General features: G+C 49.1%; 2 long non-coding RNA genes across 4 annotated transcripts in view; one reads left to right on the forward strand and one right to left on the reverse strand.

The window, feature by feature from the left end:
• Window positions 1–5,191, forward strand: part of LOC115299219 — a 10,246-nt gene extending 5,055 nt beyond the window's left edge. The window contains exon 2 of the long non-coding RNA XR_003912052.1: window positions 4,567–5,191. This is a non-coding gene — a long non-coding RNA (uncharacterized LOC115299219). The remainder of the gene's footprint in view (window positions 1–4,566) is intronic.
• Window positions 5,192–5,378: 187 nt separating this feature from the next.
• LOC115299217 lies at window positions 5,379–12,391 on the reverse strand. 3 transcript variants are annotated; one of them, XR_003912049.1, is made up of 6 exons: window positions 12,351–12,391; window positions 10,535–10,562; window positions 7,295–7,350; window positions 7,017–7,105; window positions 6,646–6,758; window positions 5,379–5,539 (listed from the first exon to the last, which is right to left on the reverse strand). It is a non-coding gene; the product is annotated as an uncharacterized LOC115299217 (long non-coding RNA). The 3 variants fall into 3 exon arrangements; XR_003912048.1 differs by lacking the exons at window positions 10,535–10,562; window positions 12,351–12,391 and adding an exon at window positions 9,550–10,112 and having other exon boundaries at window positions 6,646–6,755; XR_003912047.1 differs by lacking the exons at window positions 10,535–10,562; window positions 12,351–12,391 and adding an exon at window positions 9,550–10,111.
• Between the last annotated feature and the right edge of the window lie 5,005 nt (window positions 12,392–17,396).

The following is a 17,396-nucleotide window of genomic DNA, read 5'->3' on the forward strand; positions in this document are numbered from 1 at the left end:
AGGGACACTGAGTCTTAAAGGGGATGAGCACCTGCCCAGAATCCCATAGGCAGTGTGTGGCGGAAGTGAATTTGAAGACGGGGTCTGTTGGACCCTGGGGCTGAGCCAGGGTGTTCAGGGATCAGGGAGAGCCCGCAGGTGGGCGGATCCAGGCTGGCTGGAAATCCCACCTGCGATTCAGCCCAGCCCCTCACACGAGGAGAGCAAAGCGCCGCGGGGTGTCACTGGGGGACAGAGTCACCAACTAACTCTTCCAGAAATAATGAAAATGTGACTCTCAGGGAGTCGGAGCAGCTCCCCAGGGACCCTAGACAAGGACAGCCCTGGGCAGCTGGAGCTGCCTCTGCTCCTCACCCTGCTTGTGTCTCCCCTGCTCTGTTTCCTGAAACATGCCCCCCAGATTCCATCAGCATACTGGGGAGTGCATGTTTCCTGTGCCGGGCAGAGGAGAGGGCCAAGCCTGGCGAGTTAGAAACAGAACCTGAAACTCCGGAGGACGAGGAGATATTCTGCCGGAGTAGACTCAACCAGCCCAAGGACGCTCTTCCCGCCGCGACTCAGACACCAGGAGTTTGTGCAGGAATCCTCCAGATCAGAGACCTCGGCTCAAAATGAGTTAAGCATTGTGACTAAAAAACAAAACAAGTCAAAGCAATGGCAATTTATTTTTTTATTAGAAAAGCTATGCATAGTCCTGTGTAAAGAAAGAAATTTCTTTTTAATCCCTAAACAAATACATATTCATGGATGTGTGTATAGTGTTAGAGATCTTCCTTTCTTCCTCCCATCCCTCTCTTTCCCTCCATCCCTTCCTCCCTCTTCTTTCTTTTTCTACAAAAAATAATTCCTTATTGTTCTTGAACATACTCTTTCTTTTTTTTCATTTTACTTATTTTTGAGAGAGAGATCTAGAGAGCACAAGAGAGGGAGGGACAGAGGGAGAGGGAGAGAGAGAGAATCTTAAGCAGGCTCCACGCTCAGCAGCACGGAGCCCCACTCAGGGCTTGATCTCATGACCGCAGTGAGATCAGGACCTGAGCCAAAATCAAGAGCCAGACACTCCCCAGGCGCCCACATACTTTTTTGTTTAACAATATATTATGGATACATCTCCCGTATATTTAGATCTGTGTGTTCTTTTAATTAATCTAAAATGTTAATAACTAAAAATTTCCATTGGTCAGAATTCCAGAGGTGCACAGGAGCGTTCAAAGATGAGTTTCCCTCCCCACCCCTCTCCTCCGGGCACCCAGTCAGCTTCCCAGAAGCCACTACTGGTGTTACCTTTCTTGTGAGCCCGCCAGAGCTATGTGCAGCCGAAGTAAGCAAACTGTCTATGTGATATCATCCTTTCCTTTGACATAACAGTGTATCATTATGTGTACAAACCATATACTCCGTGCTGTTCTCCATCTTGCTTTTTTAACCTGAATCCATGTCTAGAGCTCATTCCTATCCATATGCAACATTTTCAGTCCTGGTAGTGGTCAAGAACGGCCTGTGGTGAGATTGTGGACTGATTTATTGAGCCCTTTTCTCCCGGATGGCCCTTCAGGTTGCTCCCAGCGTTTTGCTTTCTGGAAAAACACACGAAGAGTGTGTCAGAGAATCCCCGGTACACCCATGATCACGTGCTCGTGCTTTATTTCCGTCTGACAGGTTCCTAGAGGGGGAATGGCAGGGCCAAAAGGTGCAGATGTTTTACATTTTACTAAGTCGCACCAGATTCTTCCTCCAAAGGCTGTGACAACATGCGGGCTCACACTTATTTTTATTTTATGTTACTCTAATTTTATTATCTTATTAATTGCTGACATTTTTGCCAATCTCATGGGAGAAAACAGAATCTTCTGGTTCTGAATGTGTGTTTCCCTGACTTCTCTGTGAGGCCCAGTATCCTTTCATAAGCATTTTGGCCATTTGAAGTCAACTTCTATGACTTCTCTGTGTCCGTAGTCTCTTTCTCTAGTGAGTTCTTTGTCTTCTTCCTAGTTACTTCTTAGGTACCAATCCTTTGCTTTATGTAGAAATATTTCCCCCTAATTTGTTATTTTGACTTGGTCTATGGTATCATGCACCATAGAGAAAAGATTATTTTGTGTGTGTGTGTGTGTGGAGTCAAATCTGTCAAGCTCGATAATATTTTTAAAAAAAGGAATTTATTTTTATCTTAAAAGATAAACATTTTAAATTTGGATACTGTAATTTCAGCGTGAATGATGATTTTGCTGGTCTGCCAGATGCCTTACTATTCTAGGTCTTGGGAAAGGGAAAACAGCAGAGGTCAATTGATAGATCAGATCTTTTTACACTGCTTTGTTTCAAAAGGCTCCCCATCCTCAGATGCTGATGGTGGCACGGTGGTGGTGATAAAAATCACCTACTCTGGGTCAGGCGCAATGCTCTGTCTACTCTGAGTTACACTGTGCTCTACCCTATCTTATTTAATCCTTACGACAGTTTTTGGAAATAGGGTTTGGTCCTTTAAAAATTTTTTTTAATGTTTATTATTAATTTTTCAGAGAGAGACAGAGCGTGAGCAGGGGAGGGGCAGAGAGAGAGGGAGACACAGAATCGAAGCAGCTCCAGGCTCTGAGCTGTCAGCACAGAGCCCGAAGCGGGGCTTGAACCCACAGACTGTGAGATCATGACCTGAGCCGAAGTCGACACTTAACCAACCGAGCCACCCAGGCACCACTTCCTTTCTGTATTGAAATGTAATCCATAGATCATACAATTTACTCCTATAAAATGTACACTTCTGTGATTTTCAGTACATTCACAAAGGTAGATAATCATCACCACTATTTAAATCCAGAACACTTTTGACCCCCAAAAGAAACCTGTGGTAGGTATTGAGCTCATCTCCATTTTCCAGACAAAGAAACAGACTCAAGGAGGTGATATGACTTTGGGGAGACCATACAGCTGGGTCTGGATTTGAACTCAGCCCTGTTGCCTGCGTTGGCATCCTCTTGCTAATCTAGACCAGGGATTGGCAAACTTTTCCTGTAAAGAGCCAGATAGTAAATATTTTAGACTGTGAGTCACTCAGTGGGAAACTGTTTTTTAAATTGAATTTAGAGCAAAACAAGAATAGCTCCGTATGAGGAAGCAATTTCTTTTTTTTTTTTTTTAAGATTGGTGGGTTTGGTGTTTTTTTTTCTTGCATAGTTAGATTTTTTTTTTTAATATTTATTTTTGAGAGACAGAATACAAGAAGGGGAGGGGCAGAGGGAGGGATGGGGACAGAGTATGAAGCAGGCTCCAGGCTCCAAGCTGTCAGCACCGAGCCCAACACAGGGCTTGAACTCATGAACCGTGAGATCACAACCTGAGCCAAAGTCAGATGCTCACCTGCCTGAGCCACCCAGGCGCTCTGAGGAAGCAAGTGCTAAGTGTTTGAGATGGGGTCAAGATTGTGCAGAGGTATTCAAGTGGAGGGCCGCCAAGTAGGAACGGTTATAGAGAGCTGGGTCCAGAATAGACCTAAGGGAGCCAGATCCTGCAGTTCAAAGTCAGGAGCAGCCAATGTCTGAGACGTCTCCATCCCAGGAGCTCCCAGGCCGAAAAGCGAGCGCACCTGGCATATAGTAGGCCCTTTAGAGGCTGTGTTATAAGGTCTAAAGGGCCCCATGCTGCCCTGACATCTTTGAGCCTCAGAGGGCCTCAAACATGGGTTCCCCTGCCCCAGATATGCCCCACACCCTGCGGGAAAGGCTCCCCACCCTGCTACTTCCCCTATCAGGCCGGCCAGCTGCCCACCTCTCCTCAACCCCACTGATTCCAACTCCCTGCCAGTCTGAGGAATTATTCAAACAAGCCAGTCACATCCTCCCCAGGAAACCAGGAGTCACCCCACCCTCCGGTTTGCTACAAGGTGCACCCCCCACAGCCCCTGCTGCTTCACCCTCTTCCTGAGTGTGACACCCATGTGGCCTTGGGTGGCAGGCTGTGTCCTCCCCCAGGGCTAGGAGTGTATTTGGTTAATAACTTCCTGTTTGAGTTCATCTGTCCTATGTCAGGGTCGTGTGTTTAGCCACTCGTACTGTTCAGTCAGGGTCCCTCCCTCATCAAGCAGGTGAATAGGAAGCAATTGAAACAGAGCGCATCTGCTGCCCTTTCCCAGCATCCACATCAGTGACCCAATTTCCCCTTGGGGTGCCCCCTCCCCAAGCCTTGTGGTCCAGGTAGGACTGCCTCCAGCCATAACTCAGACATATTCCAGCCATTTTGCCTCAGTAGTTGGTTCAGAGACAAATACGTGACCCAGCTTGATCCACTGAGAGCCACTTTCACAACCTTTTTCTGGAACTATTGAGAGTCATTTTCTTTCTACTGAGGTAGCTAAGCAGGTGAGACAGTCATCGGACTGTCTGCTTTATTACACGCTTGGAGAGCCTGTGTGGGAATGAATTTGATACAGAGGAAAACAGAGCCTGGGCCCAGCTATACCTGAAGTGGTACTGGTCTCAAAAGAGTCTTGACCAACAATATACTCAGTAAATATAAATCGAATGAATAAAGGCATTTTCAGTGCTTGCTCTATTCCTTGGCACATGGCAGGTCCTAATCTTTATTGAATGAAGTCTTCCATTGAAGAGAGAAGAAATCTTTTCTATTGGAAACAGAGCCAGGACTGGAATAAAGAGCCTAAGAGGGTGTGGAAATTTTGGGTTTGCACGTCTTCACACACCCAAGCAACCTCCTGAAGCCACCAAGAACCAGCAAGGACTGGTCTGCCCAGGTGGGACCTCTCTGCGTCAGTAAACTGTATCTCTCGGTGGTCCTATTCTCTTGAATGGGTCAAACAAAAGGCATTTCACCCCGGGTGTGCATAATGAAGTTGGAGAGCATCACCCACTTGGTCGAACATTTAGTCTCCAGTGAAACTAGCCATTGGTATATTAGCAAAGCACAACAACGTCTGATTTGTCATGTAGCTCTACTGACCACAGTGACAGTCTCGGCAGTGGGTGTGAACTTGGGTCCATAGACCCCCCAAGAGCTCCATGGACAGAATTCAGGAAGAACACGGACTTGGACAGGGGAAAATCACATCTGGGTTTTCACTATCTTCTATCTGAAAGTTAGTGTCACTTCAGTTATGAATGAAGGCAATAAACCACGCATTACTAGCAATTCCTGCAGCTTTGTCTCCAATAAAAATCATGGATATTTTGGTACCATATTATGGTTATTGCAGATATCTTGAAATATTGTTTATGATCATCATGACTTTGGAATGAGGAGGGTTATTAGACCAGCCGCCGGATCCTGTTATTTAATGTGTTAATAAAGAAGGACTTGTCTTATATCATGGATTTAAAAAAAATACATTGCGACAGGTGTATTTCATTATCATTTGTTTCCTTTGCAATACTACATATTTTATTTTATGCATTAAAAACATGTTCCGAGGAGGAGTCCAAAGGTTTCACCAGATTGCCAAAGGGGCCACGGCACAAAAACCGGTTAGGAGCCCCTGAGCCAGCCCTTTCACACCCTCTCCTGACTCAATGAACCGCAGTCTGCCCATCTGTAAGACAGGAACATCAAAGGCTATGTTACAAGACTATTGTAACGTTTAAGTGAAATAAACATTGTGTCTAACCTGCTGCTTAACACATAGGAGGAAATCTACATGTTTCTTCCCTCATTTCAAGCGTTCCCAACTGGTAGTGCAGCACGAAACGCGGAAATGTGATGGCAACGCTTCCTGGGTTCAAATCCCATCTCTGCCTTGATCTTAAGTCTCTAAACAGATCTCTAAATCTGTTTCCTCATCTTTGAAATGGGGTCATGTCTTTCCAGCCGCGTAACAAGGGTGGAAGATTGTGTATGTGTAAAATGCCCCACATAGTGCCTGGCACAGAATAGGTTTCAAAAAACAGAAGCTGCTATTGTCATCAACAATCTCATCAATTTCCAAATGAAAAAAAAAAAAAAGAAAAGCTGGACGAGTTGTGCTTTCTTTGCCCAAGAACTGTCCTCATCTCAGCCTCCCCCCCTTAGTAGTCCTGGTCAGACTCTTGCAGTGATGAGCAAGTGTCTGGGGATTTTCTACTCCCCCAAAGCCATCCTATCGGGAAGAACTCCAGAGGCAGCCTGGTGCTGGCATCGTGTCTGATCAAAGGTGGTCGGTCAGAGCAGAAATGTCCTTAAGACTCCGTGATACAGGAGCGCCTGGTTTGTTCTTTCGACAGAGCATGCATCTCTTGATCTTGGGGTCATGAGTTTGAGCCCTACATTGGGGGTGGAGTTTACTTAAAACAAACAAACAAAATGACCCTGTGTTCTAACTGGGAAAGCTGAGTCAGAAGGAGGGGGGTGAAGGGACTTCCTGCAAGGTTGTGAAGGTTTCCCTGAGGAACACAGATTAAGTTGCTGTCCTTTCTAGAAATTGTTTCATCTCTCTGCATCCCTCCTGCCTGAGAAAGAATGAGGGGGCCGACCCTAGGCCTATCAGGAAAGGGTCGGTGAAAAATAATGAGAAATAAGAGCTAACTCTCAAGCACTTAATCACGCCTCCTGGCCGTATGTTCCGAGCTGCACATGTCACCCCACTCCTCCTCACTTCAGACTATGAGAGAACTGTTACTGTCTCCATCGTACAGAGAGGAACCCCCAGAGAGGGCTACATACATATCTTGTCCAAGGTCACATAGCCAGGAAGTGGCAGGGCCAGGCTTTGAATCCAGAGCGGTCTGATCCTGCACGTGTGCTCTTCCCATGCTGACATTCCGGAATCCCTTCTGCTGTTGACATTGACTGAGTTACACGGGGTCAGCACTGCCCCAGCCGGACGCCTCCATCCCAGCGGCCTCTCCCTAGAACTGTACTGTGCCCTCCACCCACATCCCACACCCGCTGCCAAGAGTGACCATCCGGCCTGTGGTCCCTGCACACACCACCTAGAACCCCAGGTCTACAGAAACCCTTGGAGCTGAGCTGATCTGTTGCCCAACAATGGGCGCCACTCTCCCCCTTTCTGTAGATTACAGGACTGCACAGACCTGCTAACTGTGTTTGCATTTGGGTTGATTTGTTTCCGTGCTCAGCAGGCGTCCGCACCCCCACCACGAAAGCAGATGGTCACGTTGTACTTTCGAAAGAATCATAATTAAGGCAATTTAGCATCTTCCTCAGAGGACACTCTTGCTCCATGGAGGACACGTCTTTGGAGCGGCTTTAGAATGTCTGAGGTTTAATCCAATCTGGGAGTTCTGGGGAAGGGGGAGAAAGGGAAAGCACTTTTTCCTTCAAGCCTGGGGTGGGATGGGAGGGGGAGTACCTGCTTTGTGACTATGAGAAGGTCTCTTTCCCTTTCTGAGCCTTCAGTTACCACGTCTGTTTAAAAGGAAAAAAAAGTAAAAATAACATAACTCAACAATAGTTTGAGAGGAGCCTTACAGATTCAGAATCCCTAGAGATGCTTGACCGGATCCCGGGTGATCCCGACTCCAGCCAGGCTGGGAACCTTTGGCTTAGAAGTATTCTTTGTTTTGGGGCTCCCGGGTGGTTCCGTCGGTTAATTGTCTGACTCTTGATTTCGGCTCCAGTCATGATCTTATGACCCGTGAGTTCGAGTCCCACATTGGGGATTCTCTCCCTCTCTCTCTGCCCCTCCTCTGCTCTCTCTGTCTCTCAAGATAAATAAACTTAGAAAAAAGTATTCTTCGTTTTACTGAAAGTGCTTTTATTTTTTTAAGTAATTGTGGAATTTTAGAGCCAGAGGTTACCTTAGTAACCTCTCTTACATCATGTGGAGCATAAAGTTTGCTGATGTAAGGAAGTAGCTTGCTCGAAAGTCTCATAATTATTTTTTTCTTTTTTCTTTTATATACATATTTACATACATAAATATACTTTATATATGTAAAATCACATAAGTTACAAAAGCCAACGATACATTCTATGTAAGAGAGTACAAGATCAAAGGCTTTCACACTCATGACAGACTCTCCCCTCCCCAGCTGACCATTGTGAACAGCTTGGTGCATTTCCTTCCCAGCTACCTTTCTAGCATTTATGTGCATTTTTATTGTTGTAAAATATACACAAGTGTAGTTTGGGGGACATGAATGGGATCACACCACACAGACTCTCCTATAACCTGTTTTTTTCACATAGGCTTTTTTCACCCAGAGTTTACCATATTGATACACAGAGATCTACCAAGTTTGTGTGCACGCGCACATGAGTGTGTGTGTGTGTGTGTGTGTGTGTGTGTGAGAGAGAGAGAGAGAGAGAGAGAGAGAGAGAGAGAGGTGGAGTTCACCTGAAGTGGAGCTCAAGCTCACAAACTGTGAGATCATGACCTGAGCTGAAGTCAGGTGATCAACCGACTGAGCCACCCAGGCGCCCAAGATCTATCAAGTTATTTTTAACTGCTTTACGGAAGCTCATAATGTAGATATAATATCATTGATTAAACCGAAAGAAATGCAAAGACATTTAGGTCATCTTCATTTCCCCACCATGACTAACACACATCGTGCGCACGGGGGAGAGTACTTTTGTAAGATGATATTTAGCAATGGCGTTGCCAAAAGACAGGCTCACTTAGACTTTGGGTCATTGCTGTCAAGTTGTTCCAAATAAGTTCCAAAGAAATCCCAGCAGTGCTTCTCCCAGGAGCCCCGTGTCCCCACGCCCTTGCTGATACTGGGTATGCCTGACCTATTCAAATTTATCTAGCCAGATGGGTGAAAATCAGCTCTAATTTCCCAAAATTGTCTTTTGGGAATGAAAATTTATTTCTACATGGACTTTGGAGGCTCTTTATGTTTGGAAAGTTACACCTGAGCCTTTACCTTTAATCTCTACACCCAAAATGGGGCTCAGACTCATGACCCAGAGATCAAGAGTTGCATGCCTCACGGACTGAGCCAGCCAGGCACCCCAAGGGAACACCTGAGAGTTTAAAAGGATGCTCGGGAATCTCAGATGTGTCTGTCAATTAATTATCCATGCCAGAAAGTTCCCTAAATTTCAGAGCCTGTCAAATTGCCTGGTCTTTGGAGAGATGAAAGCTTCTCTTTCATTCCAATGGTTGAACTATTATTATTATTACTATTATTATTATTATTATTCTTTCCAAGCCACATTTTAGGACTAAATCCTGCGTTAGCTGGGTCCCAGTGGGAGTGAAATGTGGAGACGGACAATAGTCACGAGATGGTATCTGTGTAGGTTTACAGCATCAGCCCCGCTCTCCTCTGTTCAATTGAGACAGACCCCTACTTACCAGATTCCTCGCTGTAATGAGAATTAAGCGTGTGCGTGCACACACACAGTGGGAAAACACTTGGGGAACAAGGGGCTTATGGGCTTGAAGGCCACAGAGGGGAGAAAAACAGGAAGCCGCTCTGGAGACAGCCGTCAGGGGGGCCTGGCACACTGGCCACTCTCGCAGCCCCTTCGGTCTCGCTTCTGGAATAGCCATCATCTCTCACGTCACACGCCATACTTTTCATAATGCTTCCCTGTGAATTACGATCTCATCGGTCCCCCTCAGTCTGTAAGAGGAGATGTTCTGGGTCCTACCTCAGAGCTGGAGACATACTCAGGCCGAGTTGGAGGGCGTGGGCCCAGCCTCTGTCATCCATTCGCGGTGCGACCTTGGACGGGTTCCTGCCGCCTCTGGGCTGCCACAGCCCTCAGGGTCAGGGAGCTGCTGTATGGGAAGTGCTCCTCACGACGGAGCCTGACGTCCGGGAAGCGGTAGGAGGGCAGCTCTCTCCCCACCCTTTCCCCCCCAGCTCTCCCCCAGGGAGCCCTGGGGGGATAGCGCAGCCCTCTCAGCCTCATATTGTCCATCCATAAAATGGGGATGATAAAACCCTCCTCAAAGGCCGTAGTGAAAGTTAAGGAATTATTTAAGCACTGTGCCTTGTGGCTCGTCACCAGCCCGGCCTCATCTGCCTCTTCGGCCACTTCTCTTATTGATCGAGATGTTCAGAGGAGCCCTGTCCGGGAACGCTCGGTCAGCCCAGAGGAGGACAGGAAGTGCAAGCTTGGGGAGGGCAGGGCTGACTGAGGATGCTCTCTGTGTCTCTCCCTGAGTCTGTGATCGGTCCACCGAGAACCTCACGTGCCTCTCTCTTAGAAACAGCCCTGATTCCCTCCCCTCCTCGTCCCCACAGCTCCTGCCTGGTGGCTCCCGCAGCAGACCCGCATCTTCATCCATCCTATGCACTAGTTTCGGAGTTTTCTCTACATACAAATCAAATATGGAGTGAACCTTTCAACTCAACGACTGTCTGTTTAAATCCTTGATTTTTCCTGAGCACTTAGTATGCACCCAGCCACATGCTAGACACTTTATAGCGTCTCTTCATGTGCTCCTCACAACATAGGCAGGTATTTTACTGTGCCCATTTTACAGATGAGCAAGGAAATAACCCATCTAAGGTCACAGAGCTAGTAAGTGAAGGAGTGGGATATAAACACACTGAAATCCTCACCACGGTCCTTGAAGGTAAGTGACACCCTCATTTCACACGATGTTATTCCTTCAGGAAATACCTACCATGTGTCCAGCATGTGCTCGTATGGATCTAGGTCCAGGGGTAGCATGGCAGCCAGGAGAGACAACAGCGGAGGACGTGGATGGAAAATAAAAATATAACATCAGGGAAGTGTTAAGAAAAAATCGAGTCCAACAGGGCAGGGGCTGGAGCATGAGCAAGAGGGGGTGCTGGGGAAGACCCCCCTGGAGAAGGAGCAGCCAGGGGAGCACTGAGTGACAGGAGGGAGACAGGAAACAGAGAGATGATGGGTCCTGGCCCCAGGCACCTGGCAAGAGCTCAAATCCAAGTTCATGCTCCTTTCTCTGTTTCCCCTGCCTCAGTTGTCCCTAAGAGATTCCTAAGACTGCCCAGAAGCGGATATTGAGTTAGAGGCTGCCTCCTGGCCTCCTGGGGGCAGAAACCTCAAGACCCTTCTCAGATGGCTTTGTCCTGAGCTAAACCAAGGGACCAGAAAACCAATTCCTCCGGGGGGAGGAGCGGCATGCTCCCACTCACAAATCACAGATCCTTTTGGCTGAAATGAGCGACCAGAGCTAAGTTGAATATTACTTTTCTTTAAGTTTATTGTTTTAAGTCATATCTACATCCAATGTGGGGCTCGAACTTATAACCCTGAGATCAAGAGTCACATGCTCTTCTGACTAACCCAGCCAGGTGCCCCACTTGCTTTTTAAAAAAAAATTTTTTTTAACAGAACTGATGAGTGGATTCTGTGACAATGATTAATCTGGCCCCGGCTCCGGTCTATGTGGGCCCTGCTGAGGAAAATGTGTCCTCCTCTTCACAGATGACTAACTCTCCTGCCCAACCTCTCCACGTCTCAGAGAGCAGAGGGGAAGGAAGTGATGCCCGACCACAGACAATCCCTCCCCAGAAACCACTTCCTCCCACGAAAGACCCTGCAGATCTGGTGGTGACGGAGGGGGTGGGGGTGTTCACGGTCAACAGTCATTTCATGAGCACCTAGCGGGCCAGGCCAAGTTCGAGGCTCTTCCTTATCTTGTTCCATTTCTTCCTCACTATGATGCAGTGTAGGCACTAACGCCCCCATTTTACAGACAAGAAGACTGTGGCTCAGAGAAGAGCTCCACCTGCCCAGGTTTACCAGCCAGGGAGCAGCAGAGCTGGAATGTTCCCCCAGGCCAAACCTCACCCCAAGCCCTGACACCTTGTCTCCTTTCTGTTTTCCACATCCTGTCTCTTTTATTCCCGCCTCCAACTCTGCAAAAAACACATTATTCTCACCTTACAGGTGGACTAAGTGAATGAGTCCCTGGAGTTGTCCCTATTTTACAGATGAGGATTCTGAGGCTCAGGGAGGTAAAGTGTCAGAATTTGAACTCAGGCCCATGGACTTGCCACTAATCCCAGCAGGGCTGGGAAGACAGAGGGAGAGGTTACAATTCCGGAACACCAAACTTCGCTCATTTCCTTGGCTGGTTTAAACTTCTTTTAATTTGTACCACAGAATCTAAAACTCCTCAAGTTCCTATAGGGAAAGATTTTTGCCTTGGGGTCAGACCAAATATCCCCTGAGGGCTACACATCTCTGCTGCCACTTAAACCCTTCACAGATCAGAATCCAGAGAGGCGCCCCCCTCCCTGCTTGGCGGCCACCAGCCTCACCCCTGCTCTCCCCTTGGATTTCTATTCCCTGGGCGAAGCAAACCAGCTTTTAATTAAATTCTCTGGTTGGAAGGCAGGCCTGAGGAAAACAAACAGAGAAACCTCTCCTGCAGGACGTGTCTTCTCCCTGCTCAGAGGTTTAATGCTGCGATGGTATCGCGGGCCGCCCTTGGGACAGCCATTCCTCACCACGCTGGGGAATTTCCTGTTGGCTGCTTCCAGAGGAAATTGCGAAGGGAGGTGTGCGGATGTTATCAGGAGTCTCGGTGCTGTGTTCCAGTTAGGAGTGGGCGGGGGGGGGGGCAGCGAGGGTGGGAAGGCGGCCAAGACAGGGCGGAAGAGCAGAGAGAGGCACCAAGATACAGGCTCAGGGACATCTGGGCACTTGTCCCCAAGGACAAGAGACACCTGATCGCATGCACCCCCTTCCTAGGTGACTTCCATTCTCCCCTGAGTACACTCTAATGGCCACAAGAAACCACCGGGAGCTGGAAAGAGCACTAAACTATGAGTCAGAAAGTAAGTACATGGTCTAGTCCAGATCTGTTATCGACTCACTTTGTGACAAGTTCATCATCATCAGAGCAAAATGTGTTGTGGGATCATATGGTAAGCGTTATGCGACAGCCTCCGCATGAATGCTCTTACGTAATTCTCACAGTTTTCTTCCCCTTTTTCAAAGAAAATGAGGAACAGAGAGGTTAAGTGCCTGACCCAAAGTCACACAGCTGGTAAGTAGTAGAGCTGAGATTCAAACCAAGTTGTCTGTCTCCAGAGCCCAGAGCTCCTGATCATACTCTCCAGTCAGTTCCCCCTTGTAGGTCTCATCTGTAAGTTGACAGGATTAATACACTTGAACTTCAAAGGCCCTTCCAACTCTGACAATCCGTTCAACATGCACTATATTGCCAGGCCACTGGTCTGGGAATACGAAGATAAGTAGCCTTCACCTCTGTCCTCAGGTTATAATCTCCTTGAGAGTAGAAATCACGTCTTGATTATCCTTGCCGGCCCTGCACCACTTACCACAGCACTGGGCAAAGAGAAGGTGCTCAAAATATTTGTTCCCTAGACGCGTGATTCGTGGCGAGAAGCAGGGCTTGAGGAGTTAGGTATAACTGAAGTCACATCCTGTCACTGTACTTGCAAGAGAAAGTCACTTCACCTCTGTGTCCATTTCTTCATCTAGAGGCAATACACAGTAGTCTTTCCTCACAGGGTTGTGGAGAGGATAATGCGAGTTAAGCACTTAGTATAATGCTTGGCACATAAAAAGTACTCAATGAATATTGCTTCCTTTCCTGGATGGATTCTCCACCCTTCCTTTTGCCTTTGTCACTAGCGGGGGCAAGGGCCCTCTTTGTGAATTAATTCCCATGGCTCAGAGCAGGCAGCAAACTTGCTCAGCCGACTTGGGAGTAGCGAGGAAGGAAGAGAGCAGGGAGAAAGTTGGGTTTCTGGTTCGCTCGTCTGGATTCTGATTCCCATGCAGTTCCTGATCCTCCCTGACCCAGATGTCCCCTCTGTCTAGACAGAGCTCCCCTGAAGAAATTGCAAGCCACAGACTGTCTGATGACAAAGCCTGCCCCAGACACTAGTCCTCTGACACACATTTCATTCAACCCTGTTCAAAAAAGGGCAAGCGTGGCTCCCGCGGTCTCCCACCTCTCAAGCAGAGGAGACTCCATGGGAGCTGGGTGGCTTCTTTCATTAATTTACCCAGCCAGCCAGCCAGCCAGCCAGCCAGCCCTCTTTGTTGCATGCCTATGGCATGCCAGACCCAGGGCTAGGCATGGGGCATTCCTAGGTGAATAAGGCCCCCCTTCCAAAACTCATGATGTTGAAGGAGATGGACACAAAATAATTCCAAAAGATATGGCATCTCAACTGCAATTATAACCATAGGAAACTCGGGGAGGGCTTGCCGCGTGCCGGGTACCACGCTGCATCCTCCCTGTGAGCCAGCTGAGGCTCATGGAACTGAGGTGACTTGTCCAGGGCCGCACAGCTACTAAGCCGTGAAATCGGGACTCAAACTCAGTCTGATCACTGAGTCAACACTTTTAACCCCCACTCTGCCATCAGACCTGCACGAGGGGAACATCATTTCTGTTCAAGAAGAATTCGAGGGAGGGGCGCCTGGGTGGCTCAGTCAGTTAAGCATCTGACTTCGGCTCAGGTCGTGATCTCGCAGCCTGTGGGTCTGAGCCCCGCGTCGGGTTCTGTCCTGACAGCTCAGGGCCTGGAGCCTACTTTGGATTCTGTATCTCCCTCTCTCTGTACCCTCCCCTGCTTGTTCTCGCTCTCTCTCATTCTCCCTTTCTCTCTCAAAAAAATGAAGATGAAGATGAAGGAGGAGGAGGAGGGATGGGAAAAACTCTGCAGAGAGGAGGTTTCTGAGCTGGGCCTTGAGAGGATGAGTCATGGTAAGTCAAGGAGGCATGAAAAATTCTGGAAACAAGAGGGATTCTGACCCATGGAAATGAGGATCAGAACTCTGCCTGGGGAAGGAAAGGCATGAGGCAGGTTACAGAAGGCAGGGCAGAGTGGGAACAGACCGGGAAGACCTTGAAATGCCTGGACTGGGAGGCCAGGCTCTTAGGAGGGCTGGGAGGCGCTGAGGTCTCTGCAAGGAGTCTGCGTGTTTCAGGAAGCCCGCTCGGGTGCAGCGGGGCCAAGGGTTTGGAAGGGGCGGGAAGCCGGTCAGGGAATTGCCACAGGTTTTCACAGCACGGGAGCAGGGGCGGGGACTGTGACAGGGCTGTTGATGATGCCCATCTGGGTATCAGAGTTCAGGGTAGTGGAGACTGCCAGTCTGCCGCCGTCCAGCCATGCCACTTCCTGACTCAACCCTAGCTCTCAGGATAAAGCCTGGGGCTCTTCGCCTGCCATTCAAGGCTCTTCAAGAGCTGGCTCCTTCCTGCCCCTCCGGCCTCATCCCAACCACTTCTCCCTACTCTAGCAATATCTACTGATGTGCAGCTTCGCCAACCAAATTCTTTTTGTAGCATCGATGCCTTTGCAGAGGACATTCTTTCTACCAGGAAACCTCTCTGCTCTCCTTCCCCCTTCTTTGCTCAGATGCCTGCTGCTCACCCTTCAGGCTCAAGGCAGGGGTCGCCCTTCCCCCTCCAACCTCTCTCCCTTTCTCCACACTGTACTGTGTGTAATGGCATGTGGGTTTTCTCTCCTGGACTGTAAGCTTCCTGAGAATGGAGATTGAGCTTACTTAACACATCCGCTGGTCCAGGGTGAGGGCTGAGAGGCTGAAGGGAATCCAGCCCAGTAGATTCAGTCTTTTCCTTCTATTTTCTTTTTATTTAAAAAAATTAATTTATGTTTATTGTTGAGAGAGAGAGAAGAGAGACAGACAGACAGAGTGCTCATGGGGGAGGGGCAGAGAGCAGGAGACACAAAATCTGAAGCAGGCTCCAGGCTCTGAGCTGTCAGCACAGAGCCCCACCCAGGGCTCCAACTAGATCATGACCCCAGCCAAAGTTGGATGCCCAACCGACTAAGCCACCCAGGCGCCCCAATCCAGCCTTTTCCTTAAACCAACTTTCCAAAGTCATTTGCCATTGTAGGCTACTTTTGTTGTTAAATGCTGTCGGTTGGTTAGAGCATGCTAAGAGGTCCCACAAGATCTGCCCGTCTCTCTTCCCTCGGTGTCTCATCCCTGGTCAGGGCAGCTTCTGGGGCTGTCGGGGTCTTTTTGTTGAAGACCCTCACAGGGTGTATTTACTCCGTGTGGACTTCCTGATTGTAGGACCTCAGGCTGTGGCCCCGGAGGCAGCCCAGTTATTTCTGCTGTGTAGACAGGACCCCTTCTCCTCCACACGGTTTGTCTTGGGGCATCCGCAGCAGCATCTATTTTGGGAAATGCCTACATTTGGCATTGTTCCCTCTTCCTATTTCCTATTTGGGAAAAGAGCCCAGGACCTGAGTAGAGTGAAGAAGTCTGAGGTGTGGCTGCCAATAACTTCTACTCACCAGTGATTTACTTGCCTGGGATTTGCACTGAGACAAAAAGAACTCTTGCATTATTAATGATCATTGATCACAGCCTTCCAAAAGAGAGAGAGAGAGAGATGGAGGCCCCTGGCCAGTGATCGAATGGTAAACCAGGAGGGTGAGGCTGTGGAGAAAGGAGGGGAATTTGTGGAGGCGTGAGAACAGAGGACACTGGAAGGTCCAGAGGAGCCTGGGGGTTTGGTGGCCAGGTGTCAAACAGTTGTGTAGGCTGTGAGTAACCCAGTGGCAGCACTGCTGGCTGCCCGCTGCCCCCAGCTAAGGAGACTTGGGGACAAAACTCTTGCCAGGGACAGAGAGTCACTTCATAGTGATCAAAGGGTCAATTCAAGAAGACATAACAATCTTAATGGTGGATGAAGTGCCTAATAACAAGAAGAACAAGTAGACAAAAAAGCCCAGAAGGAAACGGAAGGTCAGCTCCACCAGGGCCGAGTGAAAGCTGGACGGGGAGGTGCCCAGGCTGCGCCTCGTCTGGGAACAGTTCTCCTTGTTCTCCAGTCTTCTCTCTGCTCTGGTCGCCCTGGACGGGGCAGATTCAGCTCAGCACCCGAAGGAGGGAGCTGCCGCTGCCTCTCTGACCTCAACTACTATTCCTTTAGTCCCTCCCCGCCGCCTCCAGGTCATTGCCCAGTGGTCCCTAACTGGGAATGCCGGTTCCCCACATTTCTGCAGGGTCCACCCCCCACCTCGTGCCTCTCCTCAGATGCCACTCTCCCACCGAAGCCACCTCACCTCTCTCTCCTTCCCCTGCTTTATTTTCTGCCATACCGTTTATTCTACATTTTATATGTTTTACTTCTTGCATTCATGTAAGCTCCATTGGGTCCACATCTGTTTTGTGCACTATGTCTCCAGTGCCTAGAACATGCGTGACACACAGATCACTAAATATTTGTTAAATGAGAGGGGTGGGAATCCAACAGGGGCTGAACGCGAGAGACAGGGACGGGAGACACCAGGCTTGGCCCCGGGTCTCTGGGCGTGGCCCACCTCCCACCCGCCCGCTGCGGACCCAGCCCACCCGCCCTCCTACAGGTGCGGAGCTCCCGCCCGGCCGGGACTGGAAGGGGGCAGAGCCTGCGGGCTGCGGGCGGGGGGCCGAGTGGGGAGCGAGCCTCGCGGGGGAGGAGCTGGGGGAGGGGAGCGAGGAGGAGCGGCGGGCGCGGAGAGGGGAGCGCGGAGCCGGAGCCGCAGGGCGCCGGC

This window comes from Suricata suricatta, chromosome 8 (genome assembly GCF_006229205.1).
Source record: "Suricata suricatta isolate VVHF042 chromosome 8, meerkat_22Aug2017_6uvM2_HiC, whole genome shotgun sequence".
NCBI classification, from domain to species: Eukaryota; Metazoa; Chordata; class Mammalia; order Carnivora; family Herpestidae; genus Suricata; species Suricata suricatta.